The following is a 20,838-nucleotide window of genomic DNA, read 5'->3' on the forward strand; positions in this document are numbered from 1 at the left end:
GAATTCTCTGTAGAGGAATATCGAATGGCAGAGAAGCACTTAAAGAAATGCTCAACATCATTAGCCATTAGGGAAATGCAAATCAAAACAACCCTGAAATTGTCACCTTACACCCATCAGAATGGCCAAGATCAAAAACTCAAGGGACAACACATGCTGGAGAGGCTGTGGAGAAAGGGGAACCCTTCTCCACTGCTAGTGGGAATGTAAACTTGTACAACCACTCTGGAAATCAATCTGGAGCTTTCTCAGACAGCTAGGAATAGCGCTTCCTCAAGATCTAGCCATACCACTCCTAGGCATATACCCAAAAGAGGCTCAAGTACACAAAAAGGACATTTGCTCAACCATGTTTGTAGCAGCTTTAAACCCACTAAAATCTGTACATCTAAACAAACTAATCAAAAGAGAGGACCCTAACTAAAATGTTCAAGCCCCATTCTGAAAGGCAAAGAGGATGGACATCAGAAGAAAAAAAAAAAAAAAAACAAAACAAAACAAAACAGGAAACAACCTAGGAACCTGCTACAGAGGGCCTCTGAAAGCCAGAAGAAAACAGGAAACAACCTGGGAACCTACCACAGAGGATCTCTGAAAGCCTCTGTCATGCAGACTGTCAAAGCAGATGCTGAGCCTGATGGCCAACTGTTGGGCAGAGTGAATGGAATTTTATGTAAGAAGTGGGAAATAGTAAGAGCTGGAGAGGACAGGAACTCCACAAGGAGAGCAAGAGAACAAGAAAATTTGAACACAGGGAACTTCCCAGAGACTCATACTCCAACCAAGTACCATGCATGGAGATAACCTAGGACCCTGACAATGCAACCACTTCTGATGAGAACTGATAAACTAAGATCAGAAAGAAGGAAAGGAGGACCTCCCCTATCAGTGGACTTGGGGAGGGGCATGCATGCAGAAAGGGGGGTGGGGTGGGGCTGGGAGGGGAGTAGGGAGAGGCTTATGGGGTGATACAAAATGAATAAAGTGTAATTAATAAAAGTTAAATTAAAAAAAAAGTAAAATAAATTCCTATAAGCTTAAGAGGCTGTTACACATGTCAAGATCCAGTATTTCTGCATTTTTAAAAAGAAATCAATGATATCCACTGTTGGCACCTTGCATTGGACATAGTCCTAGAGGACATCCTCATAGCAGTTATGGGGAAAATGAACACTGGGCATTTTTAAAAATATCTGATCATATGGCAATAAAAATAATCTAAAACTTTTATGAAGGACATTATCTTGTAACTAGAAAAATATTTACATTTTAGGTCAAAAATAATTTCAGCTAATTATCAGGGTATACAAAAATTTCAATGTATTTTATATATAAGCAATTGACACTCAAAACTGAAGGTTAAAAAAAATCAGTTGCTCTTACAAAATCATAAGTAAGTGAGTGTGGTAGCCTATATCTACAATATGAGTTCCTGAGGAGCAAGCGCAACCTCATTAATAGTATTCAAATAATAGTGAGAAGTACATTGAGACTTTGTATCATAAATCAAATACATTAAAGTAATATATGTGAAGCTTGGTGGTGTTCAGGTGATCAGAGCTCACTGGAGCCTAACTCAGAAGTACCAAAGGACCCAGAAGGGCTTACATAGACTCAAGCACACAATCAAGGAACATTTATGGCATTTATCTAGTCTCCCTACACAGATGTAGCCAGTGCACAGCTTGGGCTTCATGTGGGTTTCCTAGTAAGGGGAATGTGGACTGTCTCAAACATGAACTCTACTGCCTGCATTTTGATCATGTCCTCCTGGTGGGATTGCCTAGCCAACGCACAAGGGAAGAGGACAGGCTCCGTGTTGATGTGACTTCACGAGTTGGCATGGGTTGGTGATTGGGGGCTCCACCTTTCTGAGGAATAGGGAAGGGAGACTGAGGAAATGCAAGGTAAGGTGGGATCAGGAGTAGAGGAAGGAAGGGACTGTGATTGATATGGAGAGTGAATTAATTAATTATAAAAGAGACCATCACTAATGTTCCAATAGCATTTATGAAACTATTGACAACACTTTTTTTTTTTTTTTTTTACATCTGAAACAAATTCTGAAACTCTAAGGAGGTCCCAGAGTCTTACATGAAGGTATCATGACTGTAAGAGCAAATGATGCCTTGAACATGGCCAAAAGGAACACCCTGCCAGGAAAAGCCCAGTAATTATAATAGACACCAATGGAGAAAAGAACAAATCGAGGCATGTCCAGGGATTTTTAGTAACATTTTTTTACATATGAAGCAAATTCTGATCCTCTAAGGAGGTTCCAGAGTCTTATATTGAAGGTGCAATGACCACAATAGTAGACAATGGGTTGAATGTGACTGAAAGGAGCATTCCCAGTCTATTTGTAATAGAAACCACTGGAGACTACAGTTTATTCACTTTATATCTGAGCTGTAGCCCCCTTCCTAATTCCTTCCCAATCACACCTTACCTCCCTCATCTCCCCCCATGTCCCTCCCTAAGTCTACTGATATGGGAGCTCCTCCTCCCCTTCCCTCTGATCCTAGTATATCAGTTCTCAACAAGTCTGGCTACATTATCTTCTTCTGTGGCCTGGTAAGGCTGACCTCCCCCCACCTTGGGGGAGGTGATCAAAGAGCAGCCACTGAGTTCATGTCAGAGATACCCCCTGTTCCTTTTACTAGGGAACCTACTTGTACACTGAGCTGCCACAGGCTACATCTGCGCAGGGGTTCTAGGTTATCTCTATGAATGGTCCTTGGTTGGAGTATCAGTCTCAGAAAGGACCCCTGTGCCCAGATTTTTTTTGGTTAAATTGTTCTCCTTGTGGAGTTTCTGACTCCTCCAGATCTTTTTATCCCCCCCTTCTTTCATAAGATTCCCTGCACTCTGCCCAAAGTTTGGCTATTAGTCTCAGCCTCTGCTTTGATACCCTGACAGGTAGAGTCTACCCAAGACCCTGTGTAGTAGACTGGGATCTTATTCCCTGTATACTTCCTCTTCTGATGTTCATCTCATTTGCCTTTCTGAATGAGGACTGAGTATCTTACCCAGGATCCTCCTTCTTGCATAGCATTTTTTAGGTATACAGATTTTTAGTATATTTATATGTTTAGTATGATATTATATGTCTAATATCTAATTATAAGTGATTATATATCCTGTGTGTCCTTATGTTTCTGGGATAAACTGTAATTAATAAAACAATAAATAAATTTTAGAAAATAAACCAATGGGGAAAAACAAAACAACAACAACAACAAAAATAAAACATCAAGACATGTTCCAGGAAATGAAACACATGCAAGGGCCAAAATGTTCTGACATAATTTTAACATTACACACAAAATTATCAATATTATACATGTATGAAAATGGACAGACAACAGTATATACTATTTAACTTGAAACAAGTTTATCAACTATAAAAAGGAAGAAATAACTCTGTCTTTATGCTCCTGTTGAGTAATATTTCCTTGGAAGATATGAATGAATGTGACAAATGATAGAACAAGAACAACAAAAAATTCAAAGTCCAGATCAATAAATTGACCTGAGTAGTTTTTAGTAACAGATATGTATGACATGAAGACAGCTGCATTAAAACACTTACCACAGAGTAGGTGATTATTCAGAAAAGGGACAAAAGGATCAGTACCCTAACACCAGACAGCTCCACCACACTCTACTTTCCACAATTATTCTCTGCTAATAACTATTCAAAGTGTGCTCATAAAACTCACAAATGTCTGTGTTATCTGAATGCCCTGAACTTTCCTCCTTCTTACAGGTATGACTGTTTCACCTCAAAGGAAAAGGCATTAAAATTCTTCATAGGTGATATGAGATTAGAAGCTACAAAAAGATTAAATGGAAATAATTGTATTCTAGTTCTTCTTTCTTTTCTTTTCTTTTCTTTTCTTTCTTGCCTTGAGGGTTTTAGCCAGGAGTTAGCGAGAGACACAGTATTGTACATCTTTTCCTATATTAGGACTGAGTAAAATAATTATACATAGATACTATAAACTTAATTTAGCAGGATATAACACACAAACTCAGTTATTTTGGGGAAAACACACTATATTGCCAAAATGTATTATAGACATAACGGTGAATATATGTATGCATTTCTGTCTATGAGTTGGAATTTTATGGCTAAGTGCATAAAGCCCACATATTACATCCTGGTCTATATTGATTAAACATGCCTAACTGAAATATCAATAATATAGCATCATTCAACTAATACCTTCTGGTTATTTGAATGTTACAATTATAAATTACGTTGTCACCAGTGATCACAGTTGTATACTGTTTCCACATGTATTTGAATACCAACTTACCCTTTACTGAAAAATGATTATATTATACTCACAACTGATGTAATTTCTCTGCTTCCTCAATCTTCCTCATCGTGGTCCATCAAATTATCCATTCTTTTCAACTATTCTTTAGTGCACAGCTCCTTAAAGAAAGTCAAATACAACCCATGAGTTACATAATTAGGTATCTCTCTCCACAGTGTCTGTGTATAAATACCCTCCATATAATTCTTAGTTATAGTATTATCACCTGAAAAATTTTATACATCTGCTAGACTGACATTGAAAGGGAAGTGTCATCTAAGATGGACACTTGTAAGATATTAGTATCCCAGTTTCTAAATCATAACTACTCTGAGTATGGTCTTTTCATGTTAAATACTGTTCATGTGTAATACTGTTCAATGAAATTCTCTGCTGCTCTCGGATTTTCAGAGAAAGAAATACATTCAGTATTGTGCACTTGGAGTGTCTTTAAAAAAAATTGTCAGTTGATCCAACAGTCCTGACCTCATGTTCTTTCCTTGCCATGGGTCACCTAGGAAAGAAAAGAGAGGTACAATAAGTAGAACACAGGTCGTACACATGCACGAACACATGATAATCTGTTAATACAACAAGCCTCCTGTAGGAGAACCAGCCTTTCAAAGGAAAAGCAGTCAGTAGTAAATGGTCCAACACCTTAAACAAATATAGCACAAAATGGATAAATCTCCACCATCACCTTTCATAACAAATTACAAGGTGAGGTGTTGATATAATTAAAAATCACAACCAATCCTAATTCAAAGTGTGGCAGGCAGGTGCTTGGCATTGATAAATACTTCTACCTTTTAGTTGCATGTAGAATAGGAAGCATGAAATCTAGCTAATAGAGATAAAGTATCTTCTTGAGCACACACTCCATTTCTCCATATTTGATTATATAAGTAAGTCATATATTTAGGAAGAAGGCCTTTCCATCAGAGATGTGGATAACAGTTTTAGCAATATTGATTTATGTTTGATGTGGGGTGTATGGAAACTTTTTGACCAATTACACAGCATGATTCAACCAACTCCTGTTACTGGAAGTTTACCTGGTAGAACGCCTAGCTGAGGAATGGTCTCCTTTATATACAGTGTGTTTCTAATATGGAGTTACTGAGAATATCAATCACAATTCACAGCTAGTTTAATTCCCGTGAGTAGTAGGAAAAAACAAAATGAAATACATGTTTTGTTTGTTTATTTGTTGTTTGTTTAATTGGCTGATTGTGTGTTTTGTTTTGTCATATTTCCTGTTTGTTTTCATTTTTTCTTAAAGATAGAAGAAGGATAATACGACATGTGTTTATGGAGTGTAAGAGGGATCTGGACAGAGTTAGGAGAGGGAAAGATTAATTAAATTATACTGTATGAAAAATTAATAAAACATAAAATGTATAATACACAAGAACAAGGATGGTTCTGTGAATGAAATATTCACTTAAAATAAAAAGAGAAAATCAACTTCTACCTGAATACACATGCTGGAGTGGCAGCCGTGTAAAAAAAACAAGAGACAAAAATAAACAAAATCTGCACTACACTAGAAATATAAAACAGCACTGGAAATCTAATTGTGCCTAATGCTGACTTGCTCAATCTGTTTTGTGCAGTTTCAGGAATGGTGGTCACACAGATCACTTTAATTTCTGACACAATAGGATAAAATCATCTTGGTCATCAGAAAGTTTGGAGTCTGGCCATGGTTCTGTCAAAAATTCTTCTTTGAGGCTTGGAAACAAGAATGAGCTTTGGTATTTCCAGAAAAACACACTGAGAGAAAACAGTTTGTTCATGATTTAGAATGATTAACAAAAGCTGATGAGAATAGAAATCTAGTTTTCACAGTTTTGATCTATGATTTTTCTAAACCCTTGGACCTCTGCAATCTACTGAAGATATGCTGTACCAGCCATTTGTTTATAACTTTCCTCAAGCAGGCAAACTATATAGCATATTAATAACAATTTGGTGTTCAAATCCTTCTGCAAATTTGTCTCCTGGGTGGGCTTCTACAGGCTATGACTGTTCATACATTTTCATGCTATCAGTGGGTCCTGTGATCTAACTGGGAATTTATCGCCCAATACTCTGTGCCCCTAATGCCATGGGACAGAGATTTGTTGTACCATATGAGGTCTCTGAACCCTCTTACTAACAATGTTTAGGTCATTTCACTCTGTGCTGCAGATGACAGCACATATGTGTCTGTGTAGCATCTGCAGTGGAAAAAAAAAAACATACTATAATCATCATTATATATGAGGATCTGACAGTCCTTTCTACTGAGTGATTATGTGTTTTTCCAGGTGAAGTGAGGAATCTTTATTCTCCTTTTCCAAACCTAGGTAACTACATGGGTGTACCCACAGATATGAGGAAATATGACAAACAAAATCATATGATTGTTATAGGACTTCAGTAAAAAATGACTGCAGAGTAGAATTGACTACTTCAGAATTTGAAAAACACACAAAAAATATTCATCTATTAGTGGACTAGGAAAGAGGGATACGGGAGGAAGAGGGGGAGATTTGGACTGGGAGGAGATGAGGGAGGGGGCTACAACTGAGATGCAAAGTGAATGAATTGTTAATAATAATAATGAAAAGTATATTTATCTGCTACATGAGTTTCTCAATGTAATAATTGTCATTGATCATAAAAGCCAATAAAGTGACAATAGAATACAACTACCTCATATAATAGACAAAAAGAAACAAAACAAAATAAAAAAGAGAAGTAAAAATAAAAAAAAAGACCAGCCTGATATAACTTGGTAAAACTGAAAACACAATCAGTAGAATCAGAAGTATTTTTAGATTACATTAGACAAGTCCAATACCAAAGAAGTATAAAATATCCTACTGAACAGATATTTTTACAAAACAATTCTATGGTGATTGAGATGTAAATTTTATAAAATAAATAAAAACAGTAAGGATATTAAAAAATTACAAGGTAATCATGTATATTTTTCCTGAATTATATATTTAACTCTCACTCACATAGACACACACACAAATAGTGTGTTTGTGTGTGTGAAATGCATAAAATTGGGAAGATAAATTTCCTAACATAAGCCATGGTTATCTAAAACAAACTCCAGACCCAGTCAGGAGAAATCTCCTAGGTTTGAGTTATTGGTAAATGCCCAAATATATCAGGGCACAGGGGTCTTTTATGAGACTGATTCTCCACCCAAGGACCATGCATGGATAAAACCTAGAACCCCTGCTCAGATGTAGCCCTTAATAGCTCAGTATCCAAGTGGGTACCCTAATAAGGGAAACAGGGACTGTTTCTGACATGAATTCAATGGCAGGCTCTTCCCGCCCCCGCCCCCCCCCCCCCCAGGGCCTCTTGCTAGGCCACAGAGGACAACTTTGCAGCCAGTCCTGAAGACAGCTGATAAACCAGTATCAGATGTAAAGGGAGTGGACTTGGAAAGGGGTAGGAGGAGATGAGGGTGGGAGGGTGGGATGGGGAGCGAAAGAGGAAGTGGGATACAAAGTTAACAAACTGTAACTAATAATAAAAAATAAAAATTAAAAGTATGTTTAAAAAAGATTTCAATTGAATTTACATGGAAGAAACTAATAGCGGAACATGAAAAGCAGAAAACTCCTCAATCTACAATACCACCAGCTAGGTGTAGGATCTCTGTCTTTAGTAGAGGCTCCTCAGAACACAGTCAAGAAGCACCTCCTCAGAATCTGAGATCAACATCAGCAGCATGGTCAGACTCTTCATCAGCATTATAAAGGAAAAAAAAAACACAAAAGTTTAGGAATAAATAGTAATTGTAAAATATGTACATTTTATTTTTGTATTTTCCTCTCATACATTATATCCTCACTGCAATTTCCTGTAGTCCACTCCTCCCATCTCCTACCCACCTCTGTTCTTGCCCACCTCCACTCTTGATCTGTTTCCCTTCAGCTATGAGCAGGCCGCCCAGGAATCTTAACCAAACATGGCATATCAAGTTGTAATAGAAAGAGGAACAACCCATCAGTTACATAGGTATCAGGAACCTAGGTCCAATCCATGTATGTTCTTTGGTTGGTGCTTCACTCTCTGTAAGCCCCATGGTCCTAGATTTGTTGACTCTGTTGATCTTCTTGTGTAGCTCTTGTCACCTGTGTGTCCTTCTATTCTTCGCCTCACCCTTCCACGAGATTTCTCAAGCTTCATTCAATGTTTGACTGTAGGTCTCATAATCTGTTTTGATCTGCTGCTGCGTGTAGCCTCTCAGAGGGCAGTTACACTAGGCTTCTGTCTGCAATCATTGCAAAGTATCATTAGTACTGTCTCTGTCCTATGGGATGGGTCTCAGGATGGGGTAGCCATTGGTTAGACATTCCCTCAATCTCTGCTTTATCTTTATCCCACACATCTTACAGGAAGGGTAAATTTGGGGTCAAAAGTTTTGTACATGAGTTGGTGTCCCCCTCCTTCCACTAGAAGTCCTGTCTGGCTAGGAGGTGGGTACTTCATTCTCCATGATCCCTGCTACTAGGAATCTCTGCTAGAGTTACCTCCATATACTCCCAGGAGTCTACCCTGTGGCAGGTCTCTAGTTTGTCCAAGAGATGCACTCCACCTCAGTTTTCCTTCTCTCTCTTAGCCCTCTCACCTCTTGAGATAGACTTCAGAACACTAAGGTGGCATACAGCTAAGTGCAGAAGTAAATTTGTAAAATATCTTTTATAAGAGCAGTCAAGGAAAAAAGAATTGAAATATCAAGTTACATGGCAATGTACAGTGAACTTTGTTTAAGCAGTATTCTGTAACTTTCTGATACATTTAATTAATTAAGTAAGTAAGTAAGTAAGTAATATTTCATGAATGGGTACTATATTTATATTGTATCTACCCCCTTCCTCTGCCTCCTACTTCCTCTGATGCCCCTAAACTCTCTTACAAACTCTTGACATCTTCTTCAGTTCTTTAGAGGCTAAAACACTTAATATCAATACCTGATCTAAATATTTAACTCATGCACCACTGAAATATTTCTCTGTTCAGGAATATAAATTGTGATCCATAGAGGATACCTTCCTGAAAGCTCAGCTGGTGAGGTCATCTTCGGGCTCCTATGGTGGTTTGGGGTTTAATTCCTTGTTGAGCTGAAATGAGTCACTAGGAAAAAAAAAATCGTTAGAGTTAATTTTTACTTACAGTTTCAAGTTACATTCCATCATTGGGAGGTCACAGTGGCAGGGGCTTAAGAGAACTGGCCATATAGTATCCATCCATGGCCAAGAAGCAGAGAGCTTGTCCACTTGTTTTCTACTGACAGAGAGAAAGAAGATATGAGGTTCCGGGGTTTGAGAGATGGGGATGGTTAGCTAGAAGCTGGAAGAGGGGAAGTGCTGATCAGAATATATTGTCAATATAAAAAGCGGAGTGAAATGAATGTATGCATACTAGTGCTTGGTCCGCCTTTGCCATTTTATACAATTTAGGATCTCCTGCCCAGAGGATGTTCCTGTCTACAACTAAGATGGTTCTTAAAATATCATCTAAGAAGACCAAGATGAGCCCTCACAGATAGTTATCCTAAGAGGTTGCCTCCAAGTTGATTTCAGATACTGTCAGCTAACAGTTAATCATATCAATGAGTATATAATGTTCATATTTTAATATATAGAATATTTGTTAAAACACAACAAAAGTTTTCTTTACAATAACAAAACACATATGAAAGGCTTACCATAAGTTTTTAGTGATGCCAATGTATCCTAATAACAAAACTCCACAAACATGACAGCATATTAGAGACAAATATGACTTAAGAATGCAGGGGTGGTCTGGTGGGCAGGAGAAGTTGGAGGGAGAGACTTGGGAGAGGGAAGGGAGAGAAAACTGTGCTTGGGATGTAATATATGAGAGAAGAATAGAAAAAAATAAAAGAATACATGTGAGGAACTGGAGGCATGGCTCAATAGCAAGTAGTACTGTCTGCTTTTCCAAGGATGCCACGTTCAATTCCCAAACCCACATGGCAACTCACAAATGTCTGTAAGTACAGTTCCAAGGGATCTTACATGATGTTCTGGCCACTAAAGGGAGCAGACAGGTATTCGAAGACAGTCATACATTCAAGCAAATAATGGACATATGTATTTTTGTACATGCTCTTTATATTTAGGCATAGAGAGTTTATAGACCCATTGCACAGATGTAGCCATGTCAGCTCAGTCTCCAAGTAGGTTCCCTAGTAAGGGGAACAGGGGCTATCTGATATGAACTTAGGCGCTGGGCTTTTTATCACCTCCCCCTGAGGAGGGAACAGCCTTACCAGGCCACAGAGGAAGACAATGCAGCCAGTCCTGATGAGACAGGATAGGCTAGGGTCATATGTAAGGGTTGGAGGACCTCCCCTAGCAATGGACTTGAGGAAGGGGATGGGAGGAATAAAAGGAGGAAAGGTGGGATTGGGAGGGGATGGGGAAGGGGCTACATCTGGGATAAAATGAATAAATTAAAAAAATAAAAAAGTGAATTAATTGTAATAATTTCTTTAAATAATAAAAATAAAATTTTAAATATACAAAAGAAAACTTTTCCAAACAATACTTTTGAAACAAAAATTACAAAAAGAGGAGCAAGGGTAAACACACAAACAATGGTTATATGAATCACAAGTGTAACAGAGCCCTGACGTTAGTAGGCCCCAAAATCTTAACACAACTGACTTAGCACACTTCTATGATAAAAGTACCATTCAGAGTATAAAACTCAGCATTTAGACAGTGCCTCCTGCCAAAACTACAACAAATACCTAATCAATCGATGTCCAGAGTTCAAGAAAGTCTCTTAATGCACTAAGCTTGCTTTTTGTATTTTGTAGTGTTGCTTCTGCTTAACTGTTCTTCTCAACTAAAATATGACAACCCAGACCATGGTTTCTATGCTTAAAAGTTCATACTGAAAACTGCTCAGTGCTTCACTGGGATCCTAAACACCCAATGTCATCACAAATCAACTAATACAGATTTTCTTTTGGCTTAACCCCATGTCTGAGGGGTCTTCTCTGGTGAATATCCCACAGCAACAAATACTCATTTAATATTTCTTTTAAAATAGTCAAGAGAGAAGACCCTGACTAAAATACCCATTCCCCATCCCTAAAGGCAAATAGGAAGGACATCAGAAGAAGAAAAAATGGGAAACAAGCTAGGAACCTGCCACAGAGAGCCTCTGAAAGGCCCTGCCCTGCAGACTATCAAAGTAGATGCTGAGACTTATGGCCAACTGTTGGGCAGTGTACATGGAATCTTATGTAAGAAGTGGGAAATAGTAAGATCTGGAGAGGACAGGAACTCCACAAGGAGAGCAACAGAACCAGAAATTTGAACTCAGGGGTCTTCCCAGAGACTCATACTCCAACCAAGTACCATGCATGGAGATAACCTAGAACCCCTGCATAGATGTAGCCCATGGCAGTTTAGTGTCCAAGGGGGTTCCATAGTAATGGGAAGAGGGACTGCCTCTGACATAATCTGATTGGCCTGCTCTTTGATCACCTCCCCCTGGGAGGGGAGCAGTCTTACCAGGTCACAGAAGATGACAATGCAGCCACTCCTGATGAGATCTGATAGACTAAGATCAGAAGGAAGGAGAGGAGGACCTCCCCTATCAATGGACTTGGAAAGAGGCATGTGTGAAGAAGGAGGAGGGAGGGTGGGATCTGGAGGGGAGGAGGGAGGGACTTATGGGGGGATACAAAGTGAATAAATTATAATTAATAAAAAATAAATAAAAAACAAAAATCAATAGTTAATATGTTACATTACATACATAATACTTATCTGATAGGAAGCACAGGATATATTTCACAAAGCCAAAATCACAACAAAAAAACACTAAGAAAACTAGGAAGACATTGGGTAAATGTACCAAAATTTCTGTGTCCATTCTTCAGTTAAGGGAGATCTAGGTTGTTTCCAGATTCTGGTGATTACTAATAGAGCTGCTATAAACATGGTTGAGCAACTGTCCTTGGTTGTATACTTGAGCATCTTTTGGATGTGTGCCTAGGAGTGGTATGGCTGGATCTTAAGGTAGCACTATTCCTAATTTTCTTTTTTTATAATTTTTATTTTTTATATTAATCACAGGTTATTTATTTTGTATCCCAGCCATAGCCCCTTTCCTCATTCCCTCCCAATCCCACCCTCCCTCCCTCATCTTCTCCCTGCCCCTTCCAAAGTCCACTGATAGGGGAGGTCCTTCTCTCCTTCCATCTCACCCTAGCTTAGCAGGTATCTTCAGGAATGGTTGCAATGTCCTCCTCTGTGGCCTAGCAAGGCTGTTCCTCTCTCAGAGCAGGGAGGAGGTCAAAGACGCAGCCATTACATTCATATAAGAAATAGTCCCTGTTCCCCTTACTACAGTATCCACTTGAATACTGAGCTAGCATGGGCTACATCCAAGCAGAAGTTCTAGGTTATATCCATACATGGTCCTTGGTTGGAGAAACAGTCTCATAAAAGACCCCTGTACCCTGATATAGTTGGTCCTTGTGGAGCTCCTATCCTCTCCACATCATACTAACTCTCCCTTCTTTCATATGATTCCCTGCACTCTGCTGAAGGTTTGGTTATAAGTCTCGACATCTGCTTTGATACACTGCTAGGTATTCTTTTAGAGGCCCTCTGTGGTAGGCTCCTGTCCTGTTACATGTTTTCTCCTACATCCAATGTCCATCTATTTGTCTTTCTAAGTGAGAACTGATCATCTTACCCCGGGTCTTCTTTCTTGTTTATCTTCTTTAGCTGTGCAGATTTTAGTATGTTTATCCTATTTATAGGTCTAGTACCCACTTATACGTGAGTATATACTGTGTGTGTCTTTCTGCTCCTGGGTTGCCTCACTCAGGATGATCTTTTCTATATCCTACCATTTGTCTGCAAAAGCCTAATTTTCTGAGAAAGTGCCAGACTGATTTCCAAAGTGGTTGTACAAGTTTACATTCATAAATGAAACATTATTAAAGCTTAAATCACATATCGATCCCAACACCTTAATAGTGGGAGACTTCAACATCTTACTATCACCAAAGGACAGATCATCTAGACAGAAAACAAATAGGGAAATAAAGGTACTTACAAAGGTCCTAAATCAAATGGTTCTAATAGATGTCTACAGAAATATTCACCCAAACTCAAAAGAGTATACTTCTTTTCAGCACCTCATGGAACTTTCTCTAAAATTGACCATATAGTTGGTCACAAAGCAAGCCTCAACAGATACAAGAAGAATGAAATAATACCTTGTATCCTATCAGACCATCATGGACTAAAACTGGACCCCAACAACAATGGAAATAGCAAAAAGCCTACACGCAAAAAGCCTACACGCACATGGAAACTGAACAACTTGCTGCTCAATGACAGCTGCATTAAGGAAGAAATAAAGAAAGAAATTAATGACCTCTAGGCTCTTCCCTATTTTTTCTTCTAACTGATTTAGTGTATCTGGTTTTATATTGAGGAGCATAGGTGGAGAAGGGGTAGGGAAGGTGGGATTAGGAGGGGAGGAGGAAGGGACTTATGGGGGGATACAAAGTGAATAAAGTGTAATTACTAAAAGTTAAAAAATAAATAAATAAAATAATATAAAAGAAAAATAAAAAAATTCATTTAAGTATGAGTATATGCAATAACACAAAATTTCAATTTATAAACAAAAATTAATAGTTGAAAAATGAAACTTGGTTATCACTCACATTACAATACCTTCACTGAGGTACATCAGTCCATGTCTAGAGTCCACGCTACTTCAGGATGAGAAGAACATCCACTCAGTGCATGAGCCTGAGGCAAGCAAGAGCAACACAGTGAGGCTTGGCTTTTTTGTTTGTTGTTTGTTTGGTTTGGTTTGGTTTTTGTTTGTTTGTTTGCCTTGTTTTGGATAGTAATAGATTTTGAATTAAAAGAAAGCAGGGGAGAAGAAATAAGAAGGAAGAAAAATAAGAGAAAAAGAAAATAAATGAATAATTATAGGCTATGTGTACTTAAATCTATTTAAACTTTGTGGGAAAATAAAAATAGGCCTTTACATATTTTAAATAAATTAAATAGTAATAGAAATTAAAATTAATATTTCATGATGAAATATATTTTCTGGGGATTTAGAGATTAAGCAAAGGTCTAGTCTAAAATCCTCAGGTATTTTACTTTTTTCACTACAATGAACAAACCAGTGCTTAAATTTATATGAAACTGCAAACAACTATCCAGTATAGTCAGGGCAATCCTGAAAACAAAAGAAAGGTGAATCACACACTCCTTCTTTTAGAACTTATAATAAATTGATAGCAGTTAAAACATTTAATTCTATTTATTTTTAGATATATATTTAGTGGAATAAAATTGGCATTGAAAATTAACCTTAATATTCACAATCAACTGATTTTAGAAATTTTTATGATATGTAATAGGGAATTTTATTTTAAAAAATGTTGGTCAAATTCAATGTCAAACACAATTAAGTCTGCTTACACCATACACATAATTACAGCAAAAATGACCATATGCCATACTGTTTCTAAAACTAAAAACAATATCAATAATTTATAAAAATAGTATAAGGATCAATCTTTATACAGTTTCTTAAATTGTAATTATTGGATGTGAAGCCAAACCTGAAGTGAATGAAAAAAAAAAAATGGACATAATGAAACAAATCCAAGTTAAATGGCTGTTATTCAAAATAAAGTCAAGCATATGAAAGGGCTTGAATTATAAGAGTTTAATTTTATGGAACAGTCTTTACCAATGAAAGATATGTTGTTGGAGTACAGCCAGAAGGCAGATGAACTTATAATACACAGCTTCTGCAAATTTACCTGATAGAATGTCACACACTTTCTAGCTGTATCTCTTCACATCCTCCCCTGTGATAGATTATAAATTACAATAAAGTATTAATACCTTAAATAGTAGCAAAAACAAACAAAAATGATAATAGAAAGAAAACATAATGTAATAAAGAAAATGCAGTTCAATCAATGGAATAAAGAATATTCCTTGAATAGCTGACAAGCATTTGTTCTCCAGGATATAAAAATACATTGTAACTCTAAATTTACAAGAAAATATCTTAAGAAAAATAAGTATTTAAATAAGCATTTATCCATAGTAGCTAAAGGAATATATTATTTGCATATTAAATTTCTCAATACTTTTCTTCCTCAGGCAATTACATGTCTAAATAGCCATGGAATGCACTTTATGATACATGAGGCATAGAAAAGTATAAAGGAATAAAATCTTAAAAAAACAAAAATACTCCACAAATAGTCCTTGGTTGGAGTATGAGTCTCTGGGAAGTTCCCTGTGTTCAAATTTTCATGGAGATAACCTGTCATGTGCACAGATGTAGCACATGACAGTTCAGTGTCCAAGTGGGTTACATAGTAATGGGAAGAGGGACTGCCTCTGACATAATCTGATTGGCCTGCCTGTGCTTTGAGCACCTCTCCCTGAGGGGGGAGCAGCCTTACCAGTCCATAGAAGATGACAATGCAGCCACAATGCAGCCACTCCTGATGTGATCTGATAGACTAAGATTAGAAGGAAGGAGAAGAGGACCTCCCCTATCAGTGGACTTGGGGAGGGGCATTCATGCAGAAGGGGAAGGGAGGGTGGGATCGGGAGGGGAGGAGGGAGGGGCTTATGGGGGCTTACAAACTGAATAAAGTGTAGTTAATAATAATAAAAAAGAAAAGAAAAAACCAAAATACTGAATAAGCGAATTGATGTAACAGTGTGAAAAGGGTTAGAGGTTAGTTTATAATAATAACCACAGTGTCACTTGGGTCATGAGAAAGTTGAATGGGTGAGATGAAGATGATGTTTTGAATACACCACATAGTACACAGCAAAATGCAGTGACACCGGAGAATCTGCACCCATGCCAAGCATACAAGGAAAGCTACCCACAGATAATTTTTATATGGCATTGAAAATAATTTTATGATTTTGTTTTGAAAATTGTATACAATTTTATAACATAATTAATAGGCTTACACTGTATAAATTAAACAGTATGTTCAGTTTACCTAAAGAGTAATACGGACAAAACAGTATAACTCTTTTTTGAATGTAGGAAATATCCCTGATTTCTGAAAGCAATGAGGAAAGAGATCTGACCCAGGTAGCTTAGAAAATGAAAATGGAGTTCACTGAAAATACAAAATTTAACTGATAATATTGATTCTCACTAGGAACTTCTGATTTTGCATATATCTTTAGGTTGATTTCCAAAATCAATAAAGTCAAGTTTCTCATTGATATAGAGGTTACATAGAATTAAAAAAAATGAAGTAAACTATTCATGTTCTACTGGATTTGATCACAAACCTGGTCACATTGTAGATGGTTGTAAACATGGATATAACTTGTGTAAATTTTTTTCTTTATTGAACTCTTCAATGAAAGGAATGGGAAATCTGTAAGGAAATGACAGATTTTAGGCTTTGTCAGAAAATCATTACAATTAGCATAGGTCCCCTTATAGAATTATACTTTTAGGCAAAATGTAAATGTTAGAAAAGAAAGAAGACCTAAGTTAGTGTCTATTTTTTTTTTCTCATCCCATGAATTCAAGGAGGAAATATCCAATTAAATACAGTTAAGACATGCAGGTAAGAAAAGTTATAAACGTTTAATGATTTCCTAAAAAGTTAAGAGAACACCTGTGTTATGTTATCCCCCTTCCCTTAATCCCTCTAAAAGCCCCATTTCCTGCTTTTTACCAGAACTCTAAGTCAAATACACAAGGTAAAGATCCAAAGCTACAGCCCACATATGAGAGGGACTGTGTGCTGTTTGATTCTGTGAACCTGGCCACTGATGCTGCTAGGAAAAGGAATGTAAGGTCTCTTCAGGTTTGTGGCTACGGGTAACTTTCTCATGTTGTAGTCAATGTAGCAACACCCATAGGAATACAAGGATCATTAACTAGCCTTAATAGTGTATTATGAGGGAAAGAAAGGAAGAATTGGGAGGGGCACAGTGGTAACAGTGATGAACTGAGGAGTGTTTGGGGATGGATATGATAAAAACACACTATATACACAAATGAACTTCTCAATGAATAACTTAATTTAAATAACATATTTTTGAAACAAAGTAAGTAAATATGATGTAGATTTTCAAAGGAATACTGTTTAACCATTCTCACAACAGAAACATGCAAAAACAACAAGATACACACAAAACCACAAACAGAACCTTTGCTTTAGAAAAGCAGAAATGGACCCCATAAAGTGGCCAGATATTATTCTTTGGCGACCGTTACATAAAAACAAACCACTATGTAGCATGTAGCAATCCTTTTTTTTTTTTTTTTTTTTTTTTTTTTTTTTTTTTTTTTTTTTTTTTCTAAAAATCCATTATGAATAATCAACCAGTAAAAACCACAGGTACCCACAGTATTGCTTGATAGGGACCGTAGGAGGGCCATATAAAAGAAAATGTCAAATTATAAGTTATAATTTTAAGCACATGGTAAAATCATGATGTTTTGTGTGCATAATACAAAGCAAGGGACAGAGACAGACAAGGGAAGATCTGTACCAATGCTGAAAATCTAAGAAAGGCTGCCCCCAGCGCAATGCCTTTCCACCCACGCTTTTACAAGGAATCCTTCTTCAAAGGATTCACATCACATCACTCATCGCTGTTCAAAGACCTCAAAGCTTACCTCCTGCCAAGGCTTTTATCGAGTGGAATGGTCGGCCTTGCCAATGTTGGACCCTCCATTTCATTCTCTGCGCAGCTGCAAACCCTGCCCATTCTCAGCATCCCAGAAGGCTGTTCGCAGCCTCCACCTAGTGGACACTAGGTGGCAATGTGAGCTGTGAATCTGAATTTCTGATTCAGGGAATTTATCTAAGCCTGAACTTTATTTATTTATTTGTTGGTTTGTTTAAGAAAACTAACATGGTCTTATTGACTTAGTAGTCTAGAGTCCTTATGAATTATGAAAGGAAGAGAAATGTGGTCAGAAGAAATCACTGTGGCCAAGCCTGCTAGCCCAGATCCCCAGCACACCTTTCTATGCCACTAATATCCTTCCTAAATCTAGACAGCCCTCCAGGAAATAGCCGAGATAAGAGCCTTATGTGCTTCCCTCACAAACAAGACGTCTTGTTCTTGGGGACAAATTAAGAAATAAACCCAATGATAAACAAATTACAAAATTCTTCCGCACAAGAAGCAGTTTTTCTGGGAAATACATTCCCATCTCCTTCTTACCTGTCCAGTAGCCTAGCTTTGCTCTTCTTACTCCTGTCATAGTCACCAGAGTTGTTCCCTGCCGTGTTGCAACTTTGGCCCTTTTTTAATTCCTGGTCTGTTGTCACAGACAGTTTTTCTCTACTCAGTATCTTTGCCTGACTCACTTGTCCATCATCTTCAGGGACCCTCTAAATTAGAACGCATCCTTTTCCATCCTATCTAGCTCTAATTTTTATCTCTGGATTTCCATGCAGCTCTCCCAACCTCAGCATCTTAGATTAATACTTTTTGGATCCCCTCAAAAATAAAATACCAGGGAATATGAAAACTGTGTTCATAGGTGTCTCTTGAAGTCCTACACATGCAGCAGAAAGAAGGTACACAGATTCTCCTGTATACATAAGTCACACAGGAATTACTTAATGTCTCAAACCCCTCACATATACTCTACCTGCTTGCCAATAAAAATAATCTTTGCTTTGAGGATTTGAAGCTGATCATCAACATCTTGCGTTATTTCTTCTCTTCTCAAGTCAAGACACAGTCTCAAATTCCCACCTTAACTCTTCTACCACCTTTTATCAACCTTTGGTAAACTGTCTGACAACATGGGTTCTCTCCTTATCTGTGTATCTTCTGGTTAAACTGCCTCTCTTAAACAAGTATCATCTATTCAATTTTATTAACCTGTTTCTCTAGACAAATATTTTCAAATCATTATTAGTTACTATAGTAACTAATCATTATTAGTTACTAGTTACTATATTTTGCCAATGCACTTCATTTCTTTAATGTGTAACGTTTTTGGTCTGGTAGCAAATGTCATGAACTGTCTGCTCATGATTAAACATGTCAAGAAATTTCTAGTACATGCAGGAAGATCACTTCTATCAAAACTTGCAGATTATGTATCCATAAAATATGTGGAGCTCACATAGAAGCTGGTGGAACTTGGTAAAAATCCGAATAACAGTCCCCTTGCCCCAGTTTCACTTGCTTTTAGTTATCTGCTTTCGTTGACAATAAAATTAAAAAAAATTGGCATGTTCCTATAATTTAAACACTTGGAAGGCAGAGACAGAAAGCAGGATCCCAGGCTTTGCTGGATACCCAGCCCCACATAATATATATGCTCAGGTCCCAGTGAAAATCTCAAAAAAATATTTACAGAAGTTTGATTCTAGCTGTTAGGCACAACTATACCCTGAAACTTTGCCTTAACAATAATTAAACACATACGCAATAAATCAAAGCAATTAATCCTCCTATATTCACAACTTATATTCTTTAAATCTTACAAGAGATTTATCTGTATTTCTCTTTAATGTGTAGTTTAATCCAGATTCCAGGAATTTTGAAGTTGTATTATTTAATCTCTACATACTTAAGCATTCATGTCTAAACCAGATATTTTCTCACATAAGCACAAACCTAAGTTATGTCCTACAACTGCACAAGATTTATCTGATATCAGTAACTTTCCAAAAGCATTGTTTATTGCTTTTGTCTTGAATTAGACTTCAAAGGAGCTAACACATTGCATTTTAAGTGGATGTAGCTTCTTTCTATATACTTTTTTAAGACAGAACCTCATGCAGCTCAGGAAGATCTACAATTCACTATGTAGCTGAGGGTGTCCTTTAATGTCATTCCTCCTTACACTGCCTCCCGAGTGATGCAAGTTTACCATCATATTCAACTCATATTAAGGCTCTGAAATGTCCTTTTTGGGTTTTTTATTTTTCTGAATATCTATTTATTATTATTCTTATTATTCTTATTATTCTTATCTATTTCCCAGTCATTTTTTAAATATTTTCCATGTCTTTTAATTTTGTAGAAGTAATATCTCTTCCAAAGTAGTTTACTGGACTAAGGAAGTAGCATAGTTGGTACAATATTTCTCATACAAGGAAGGGAATTAAGTTCAATCTCCAGGTCTTATGCAAAAAGCTAGGTGCTATGGCACACAGCTGTAATCTTAATACAAGCATGGCAAAGACAAATAAAAAAAAAAAATAACTGGTCATCCAGAAGAGCTGAAATGTGAGATCTATAGTTAGTGAAAGACCTTGCCTCAAAAAATTAAGTAAAAGGATTGGGAAAGAAAACTGGCATAGAAGTCTAACTTCAACACAAATGTATACCCACACCTGTATGTTTGTACATATAACACATACACACACAGAAATAATGTATGCATTAATTAAAACCTAAAGATGAATATTACTCAGAGATGTTTATATACTAAG

The 20,838-nt window shown here is 37.1% G+C and overlaps 1 long non-coding RNA gene across 1 annotated transcript in view; it reads right to left on the minus strand.

Moving 5' to 3' along the window:
- LOC129688583 (uncharacterized) overlaps nucleotides 1-18,114 on the minus strand; it is a 242,547-nt gene extending 224,433 nt beyond the window's left edge. Inside the window, exons 1-10 of the long non-coding RNA XR_008721970.1 lie at nucleotides 18,051-18,114; nucleotides 16,706-16,794; nucleotides 15,190-15,237; nucleotides 14,068-14,155; nucleotides 9,389-9,626; nucleotides 8,968-9,035; nucleotides 8,471-8,610; nucleotides 7,971-8,075; nucleotides 4,812-4,839; nucleotides 4,355-4,444 (exon numbers count right to left, since the gene is read on the minus strand). This is a non-coding gene — a long non-coding RNA (uncharacterized LOC129688583). The remainder of the gene's footprint in view (nucleotides 1-4,354; nucleotides 4,445-4,811; nucleotides 4,840-7,970; nucleotides 8,076-8,470; nucleotides 8,611-8,967; nucleotides 9,036-9,388; nucleotides 9,627-14,067; nucleotides 14,156-15,189; nucleotides 15,238-16,705; nucleotides 16,795-18,050) is intronic.
- Nucleotides 18,115-20,838: the final 2,724 nt, after the last annotated feature.

Source organism: Psammomys obesus, unplaced genomic scaffold, assembly GCF_907164565.1.
Source record: "Psammomys obesus unplaced genomic scaffold, mPsaObe1.curated_primary_1811, whole genome shotgun sequence".
NCBI lineage: Eukaryota > Metazoa > Chordata > Mammalia > Rodentia > Muridae > Psammomys > Psammomys obesus.